Source organism: Ctenocephalides felis, unplaced genomic scaffold (assembly GCF_003426905.1).
Source record: "Ctenocephalides felis isolate EL2017-DRISC unplaced genomic scaffold, ASM342690v1 CF-g0.4_SCAFFOLD_00392, whole genome shotgun sequence".
Classification (NCBI taxonomy): Eukaryota; Metazoa; Arthropoda; class Insecta; order Siphonaptera; family Pulicidae; genus Ctenocephalides; species Ctenocephalides felis.
The window spans coordinates 18,205-27,406 of record NW_020536546.1 but is presented as its reverse complement, the minus strand read 5'-3'; the positions used below and the strand labels follow the sequence as shown (position 1 = coordinate 27,406).

General features: G+C 29.0%; 1 pseudogene; it reads right to left on the bottom strand.

Annotated features, from left to right (window-relative positions):
- Positions 1-743: 743 nt before the first annotated feature.
- Positions 744-2,741, bottom strand: LOC113364230 (annotated as a pseudogene).
- Positions 2,742-9,202: the final 6,461 nt, after the last annotated feature.

The following is a 9,202-nucleotide window of genomic DNA, read 5'->3' as shown; positions in this document are numbered from 1 at the left end:
TTTGACCACGCTTATCCTTTGTCAATTTTGCAGTACGAGTGGATCGGCTTGTTGTTGCCACTGGCACAGTTGCATCTGAATAACACATAAGGACAATGGTATTACACAAAATCCAGTCATTGCCTTGATATAAGTTCAAACGTTAACTTCAAGAGCATAATAAATATGCTCTATCTATAGTTTGACATTAAAGCATAAAAACATTTTTATTAAATTGGAGTTATAGACTTACTCCTGCCTGAAGACCGAACTTTTGCGCTTTGTTTTGCAGCAGCTCTAGTAGATTCTTTGTGCTTTTCTCTTTGATGTACTATTTTTTGCTTTAGATGTCGATGCAACATGTCCTATAGCACTGTGCGACTGCGGCTGCTGGATGCTACCGACTTCACTGGCGCATAGCTTTCCTAAAATTGGTTGAATAAATTCAAAATGCATTTATTGTATGATAGAACTACAAAAATTAAGATTTTTATTAAAATAGAAGAAAGTCAAACTTTTTAATCTAATAACAATTTAATTATGATAAGCATATCAGATAGTTTTAGTTTGTGGAAAAATAATATACTTTGTATATAATAATTTCTATAAATGAATGTACTTTAATAACCTTTTTATTAGGTGAGGCACGTTTAGAAGCAATTTTAGATTTTGTCGCCTTAACTATAGCAGCACTATTTACTTTTCTTTTCTTGTGGGATTTCTTAATTTTTTTAGATTTTTTATTGATTGCATGTAAATGTTTTTTAGCCAACCTTTGCTTCAAGCAATTCAGCTTTCCTCTTTGCCTTAGCTGCTTTTTTCTTTTTATTATCAAGCTGAGCTTCATCGCGATACAATGACAAATCAACTAAAAATTAAAAAATTATTATACAAATAATTGGAATAATGAAGCCAATAAAATGAATGCAGTTCATTTACAGAAAATAAAAACCTACTTATAAAAACATAAAGATAAATTTATAATGGGTGTTATTTTAGTTGGGTGTACACTAAACCTTAATTAAAAAGTTCTACATTTTGTAATAATAGGCAGAATGTATTTACACCCATATTAACTCTCCAAATTGTTTCAGGAATATATGTCATTTTTCTTTTAAATTTAATTTTTGGCATTAGGACTAAAATTACAAACTAGTTAGAAACAAGAAATTAAGACAAACAAAAGAATAAAAAGATAAAATGAAATCAATATGAAATTTTATAAGTTAAGTTTTGCAAACTATTAGCACACTTTGTTTTACTTATGAAGCTAAGATTATTATTAAAACTTATAAGTTTTACTTGTTATATGGAAATGTTTTAAATTTCTCAATATAAATTAAAAATAAAAAAAATATTACTTCATAACTGTTACATGTTCATAATAACTGTTTAAAAATATATCAAAAACAAATTCTAAATCTTAATAGCAAAAATTCTTTCTATCAATCGGTTTCTTTTAAATATTTATACTTACGTCCATCAGGGTGTTCTTCAGTAATATCTAAATTAGAACAAATTCCTTGTTCCACATTAAGAGCACGCTGTAGAATACTTTTGGTGCGCTCTAATTCTGCAGGAGGCAATTTATACAAACGTTTATCCATTCTATTTAGGTTCAAATTTGTTAAAATGCAATCAAAATCTGCAACAAAACAATATAACAAAATATAAGTGCCAAATTACAACTTACTTATTTTACTACTTAACTTACTTCACTAACTACTTTACTTTTATGTTACACAACACTTTCAATTAGTTCAAAACATGCAACACTTTAGCATACTATCAAAAATCAACTATATAAAAAATTGGTTGAAAATCATAGGCTGTGAAATTATAAAAAAGTAAAATATTACAAAAACATAAATATCTTTCACAACAAATGGAAAAATAAATAATTACCTATAAAGTCATAAAAATCTGGTGAATATGTTTCTCCCTGTAGAATCATTTTCGTCTTGAGACAACCAAAGAATGCGATTTTAGGTGAAGATTGTAGACATTTTGCATAGCTTGGGCAAATAAAAAATCCACCTTCTGAATTGCGAACTGCCAAAAATTCATTCCTGAAAAAAATTAACAATCATTTTGTTTCCAAAATAAATTATCTGCAAAGTACACAAATATTTATGCAATGTATATAATAATTTTATTCGAGATAAATTATCACATTTGAATACTAATGAATATATACGAGAGCTCATATATAATACAAAAATTTAAAATTCAAAATAAATTGGTAATAACTAACTTGTAAAATATGATTAGCTTGTCATCACTCGTTTTAGATTTAGCCATACTTGCTGAAAGCTTAGTAATCAAAGCAAATTCAGGTAAAGGACTTTGATATGGTTGTGTTTTAACACGTGCTCGTTTGGATTTTTGTGGACTCTCTTCGGAAACTTCAGTATCACTACCTTCCAATGAATCCTGTGTACTATTAACACTCATTTTCAAATCTCTTTTCCTCTTAATGTGAGTTCTAGAAACGGTAGCTAACTTCATAGTGCTTGCTGGTTTTGCAATAAATCTATTCTCTGCAGGAGGAGTCGATGTAATTTGAGTAGTAGTAACCTCTGTACTTATACTAACTGGAGATGAGACTGTAGAAGTAACATTGTTATTAGGATTAACTGTGGTAGGTGATTTTGGACTTTCTGGTTCTTTGGTTTTTACACTAATTGGTTCTACGGATACTTTATTTTCAGCCTCGGGGACTTTAGTACTAGAATCAGTGTCAACTTCTGCTTTAGTTTGATTCGTTGTATGACCGGATCATTGTTTACATTATTCTTTATTAAACTAGCTGGCTCATCAATTTTATTTTCCCCATCGGCATTTACCCCATCAATTTTAACTGAGTTGTTAACTTTGCGATGCTAGGCACCAGTTTTTTCTCATCTACAACTTGTGATTTTGTTTCAACAACAGGTTGTGGTTTTTCTCAGTGCAATTTGTAGCAAGTTCAGATAAAATTTGTTTACTTTCATCCATAACCTTATTATCGGCATTAATTTTATTTTCTATATTTGTCTTGGGCTCAATATTTGTTTTCCATGCCAATATTATATCAACAGGTGCTTTATCACCTACAATTTTGCTATCTATAGTTGGCTTAACAACTGGGCAAGCATTTGAATTTAGAGGAGCTGCAATTGTGTGACCTGCTGAATTAGAATTTATCAAAACTTCTTGGACACTACTTGGTAGTAAATGTTGAGAATTTAAATGCGAAGCCAAATTTAACCCATGATTAATGGATGTTTTTGAATTACTGGTTGTGTCGATCGTGGAAGCTAGTGTACCGGTGGTGTACCACCTAACTTGACTGTAGAACTCATTTTCAAATTGTGTAAAAACAATGAAACCTGCAATAAAAAAAATTATTCATAGAAAATTTGTTCAAAATAAATAAATGCAAATGAAATGAGTTTTTCTTTTTAAAAATAATATGTAACTCATTTATTTTTCAATATAAAATAATATTGACACAATCTATTTAAAAATAGCTTAAAGCGGGAGAAATGTTTATTCTATATCATATTCTAATATGTTATAAATTGATAATCTTTAGATAATTTTGCAACCTTTCGAAAAAAAAAAGGTAAAGTACTTACATATAATATGCACACAGATATTGAAATAATATTAAAACGAGATAAATTTGCCGCAACATAGCAAGATGACAGAACATAAATATGTATTTAAAAAATGACTTGTTTACAAATTATACCGCCATTCAAAAACAAAAACAAAATGCGATTGCGGATATTTATTAATTAATATGAGGATTTTAGTTGTGATGATGATTAGATTTCAATATTCAGAGAGGTTTATTAAGTATGCAAATAGACGCATAGTATTTGTCAATTATACAAACATCGTTAATGATAAAAAATGTGCTTACAAAATTATATTGAAATTGAATAACAAATAAAAAATTGAATAAATACCTTTAAACAGCGTTGATAAATATTAGAGTAAATATATTAAACTCAATTATTTAATACACATTAGTTCACATTATCAGAGTCTGTTCCACCAGCACTTCATTTCATCATATTTACAATCACTTAACAGAATGGGTATCTAGAAATTTCATAAATATATACTTTAAAATAATTATTAAAGCTAAATTAACCCTTTACTTTTTGTTCAATTCTTATTTTATTGACAGAGTAATATAAAAATCTACACAAGAAAATACACACAACGCCATCATCGAATTAAATTTCGACAAAGAGTGATGTTAGTCAAAGAGCACATAAATCGCCGACTTTTCCAGTTTCAAATGATGTGCCGGCGATAGCTCCATCTACAATCTGTCGAATGTACTACTTAGAAATCATTGAATTTATGCCACATAAAATTCCACGGGTGGTGCATGGCATCGTGCCTTAGGCAAATTGCTGGAACTCCCGTATCGTAATTAAACATTCAAGTAATGACTAATCAATAATTGTTTTAAATAATTTCAAATTTATTTTTTGGTAATTTTCAATTCAAAATTTTCGAACATTTAAAAAATTTTCAAAATTTTGAAAGAAGCGATTATATTTAGAGTTTTCTTTTGCTATTTAACTTTTTTTGAAAATTCGAACTTTTTTCAAAGCAATCAAGCTGCGTCGCTGTTTTAGAGGCGACATATCGAAGCGCGTCGTAGTCGAACGCATTAATTAACTTCCCGTAGGGCAAGTTATAGTAATCGCAAAAAAATCGAAAATGAAAATTTTTATATATCTTTACGTTTCAGAGGTTTCTGAACATTTGGCATACCTTAGAAAAAATGGATGTATGTGTGGTGTGGGTGTGTGTGTGTGTGTATGTGTGTGGTGTATGTAGTTTGTATGTATGTGTGTGTATGTATGTGCGGATACAAATTTTCGTCGACGATTTCGGGAACACGATCATCCGATTTGAATAATTCAAAAACATTCGATCCGTATTGATAAGGAGACGTGCTGATTAGTTTTTGGCAAAGGCAGGTCAAGCCGTTCCGAAGATACGGGCAAAAGTTCCGAAAACGGTAACTCAGTTTTTAAGAGAACGGAGCGTCCGATTTTAATAATTCCAAAAACATTTATTTGTATTGACAAGATGGAGAATCGTACAACTTTCATGAAGGTAGGTCCAGCGGTTTCGGAGATATAGAGGAAAAAGTAAAAAATGAGCCATTTGGCGGTCAAAAATGATCATTAGACATATGCACATCAAATTATCAGACATTTTATAGAGATTTTAACAATAAGTATACATTTTGTTAACATTCCTATCGGTTCCGTACCAATGCTTATGCGTAAGACAGCGACGCGGCGCTTACGCGCTTTATATTTTGTCCCTATGTAGTTAAAGCAGTACGATTGCTTTGAAAAAAAGTTCAGATCTTTCACAATATGTCAAAATAAAGAAAAAAAAAATTTTTTTTCAAAAAAAACACAAATTTTTTTAAAAAAAAAAATTTTTAAAAAAAAAATTTTTTTTTTCAAAATAAAACTAATTTTTGGTCCTTTATAGTTTCTCAAAAATCTTTTTTTCAAAGTAATTTTTTTTCAAATGTTAATCGTTTTAAAAAAAAATAAACAATTTTTGGTACGGGAAGTTCCAGCAATTTGCCTTAAGGCACGATGCCCTAATTGCCTTAAGACAGAATTCCACTTACAGCTAGTTATTAATTGGTTACCACAACTAACTAGTGGTGCATGGGTGATGGCATCGTGCCTTAAGGCAAATTGCTGAAACCTCCTGTACCATAATGAAATAGTCGAAACGTATTAAATATTTTCAAATGGATCATTATAAATACTATAACTTTCATTATTCGTATTTTACAGACAAAATATAAGAGCTTATACATAAAAACGAAAAGTAAAAACAAAAAGTAAAACAAATGGAGTTAGAATTGAAGGACTAAAAATGATATATACTGAATTGTAAAGTTTAAATTATTTATTTCGAATATATAAGTGAGTTTTAGAATTTTAGCTAGAATTATAATTAAAATCCGATATTTGTTTTTTTTTAAATTACAGTTTTTTTTGCTTTTCCAAATAATTGAAAATAAATGTCTTTATACTCACAATACAAGCAAAATGTTTTTTGTATCATTCTAATCGGATGCTGCGTTTTTTTCAAAAACTGAAATTTTAGCACCTTTGCTCCGCATCTCCTAAACGACTGGACCTGCTTTCGCCAAAAACTAACCAGCACATCTCCCCGTCAATGTAAATCGAATGTTTTTTTAATTATTTAAATCGGTTGATCCGCTTTCTTAAAACTGACATTTTTAGCACTTTTTGCTCCATATCTCCGAAGCTGCTGAACCTGACGTCAAAAACTAATTAGCACGTCTTCTCATCAATAGGAATCGAATGTTTTTTTGAACCATTCAAATCGGTTAATCCGTGCACCCGAAATCGTCGACGATAAATTGTCTCCATGCATACACAAGGGCCGGTCCTGTCTTGCATGCGATGCATGCAAAAAATGCGGGCGCACGTCTTAGGGGGCGCCAAAACGTGTTTCGGAAATTTAATTTATAATATATTATTTATATAAAATTTAGAACACTTAATAAATTATGATAAACAATCTAAGTTAACTAGGGATACGCAGACACAAAAAATTAACCGATTAATAACTCTGCAAATTAGTAAATAACAGCTCTGTATATTGATTATTCTACTTATTCTATTTTTTCTTTATTTGAAATTATCTAGTATTAATATATATAAAATAAATATTAAATAATTAATAAATATATAATATAAATATTAAATTATTTATTGGACATTATTGACGAAAAATTGCAAGCTGATTTAGTTGAAACAGAACTTGTTAAAAACTATAAACAAATTATAATAAGTAAAATGAAAAATGGGGAGTCAGTGCTTAGAAAATGGCATGTTTATTCCAAGAAATTGAACTGTAACTTTTGTTTTTGTTCCAAATGTTTCGCATCTGATGAACTGAATTGAATGTTGAAGATATGCGTGGTTAGGGTTATGGAAATGGAACAAATATGAAAAATGGAAGCAAAATTTGCTTTGCTTCATACTCCATATTTAATTTAACTATGCGAAATAATACATATCAAATATTATTAGTTACTTTTTCAATATAGTTCAAGAAATGTGAAATTTCTTTGCATTTTTTACTGATTTTTGGACAATACTTTAAAAATACGTTAAAAATTTGACTTTAAAACAACAGACTGATACTCTGAATATGACGGGAGAGCAAGGATGAATACAATTCGGCTCTTACGATATCAATGAGGAGAAGTTTACGAAGCAATTTTGAATATTGTAAATAATGAAAAATTAAATTAAATTGAAATTTAAAAAATCCAACATGAAATACGAGTGTTATGAGTTCTAGTTTTTTTAGCCCCTCTTAGCATAATTTGCTCAATAGAATAAATGGCATAATAACTAAATAAAATGTTTTAAAACCTAAATATTACGTTAAAAATTATAATCAACCCGCGAATTGCTTCGATTTTCTAAATAAATTTAAAATCAATGTATTTTATACGCTTTTATATTATACCTAATTTTTTGCGTACTAAATCCAGAATAATTAAAAATTAATTTTTAAAAAATATGTGAGTATTTATATAATTTAAATTATAAAGTGTTAAAACATGTAAAATTAATGAGGGGGGAGGGCGCCAAAAAAAAGTTGCATGCGGGCGCTAAGGACCCCAAGACCGGCCATACATACACACACAGATTTTAGAATTCAACTACTGTTTTTAGGACTTTAACATTCGTTTCGTTTATACAAACAGTTTCATTAAAATACAAAAAAACATTTTTTTTTTTAACATACTATTATTACAAAGAAGTGGCACGGCCGTTCTATGGCAAAATCTAATTAACACAATCCATAGGTGATATATTTTGAACAGTTTTCAAATTTTCAAAATAGTTTCGGAATTTTTTGGGAAAACGCAGACGAAACAAATTTGCACTTATTTCCTAATTCTGGGCCAAGTGGTGTGATCATCGATGTGACTAGCACCAACTATTCTCCGGTTTGCTGGTTCGACTCCGGCACGACCAAAGCCCGGCATCAGGCGGCTTTGATGTCCAATTTTCACTTGAGGTTGTAGATTTCAATATAATTGGAAATAACTGCAACGCAACACATAGGAGAATGGTAAACCGATGGGTTGCTTTTCATGAATCATTAGGTTACTGATCTGAGCCGGTCCTTATAGAGTATCATCGAATGTCTCCTGTTCTGGATTTGTGTAACTGTTTTTGAGAAAACTTTGACAATAGACCAAATTTTAGCTCGCATTCAAACACAACCATGATTTTTCACTATTTTGGTCTCAAACGGCGCAGAATGACTTGAAACGTTGAGAAAGCATAAAATTAACGGGTCAGATTTTCTAAGAAATTATCAAAGTGACAACAATGTTACATTAAATGATGATGCAAAAGTATAACTAAATTCTAGAATGAATTGACATGTCTGTACATATATTTAAAAAGTTTTTTTTTGTTATTAATACTAAATCTCAAATGTGATTACATTGTTAAATGTTTTAAATATTTAAACAAAATATCTACCAAAATCAGAATATTAACAATGGACAACAATATTTGATTTAAATTAAGAAACTATAAATAAACTAAACGTAAAAACTGACCTATAGTTTATGAACCAAACTGAGCAAAGGAGTAAATATTTGATGAATAAAGCAATTTTTTTTATTAACTTTCTAAATAGCAATCAGAACGAGTTACAATTTTATAAGCTATTGTGATGTATGTAACTCAAATACAGTATTTGAGTAATAAAGCCATTGAAAATACATTTATTCGGCCCAGTCATAATCTTGACAGATCAGCCACGAATTATTTTTAAATGATTTAGTTTACTATATGTGACCACCCAAATGTATTTAGTAGTACAAGAAATGAACTAATTAACGATAACATTTATTGATATATTTACAATTTAATTATGAATATTTATTTTATTATGATTATATTAATAAATCAATACATTTTTTTTAATTTTCAACCACTATTACAATATCGAGACTAATAATGAGTTTAAAACTCACCTTAAGTTAATTAAGTTAAAATTACTAAAAATCGACATTTAATAACTAAAATTAATTGTAAATAAATTAACCATATTATCAAATAAATTATAATATATATATATATATATATATATATATATATATATATATATCAATAGT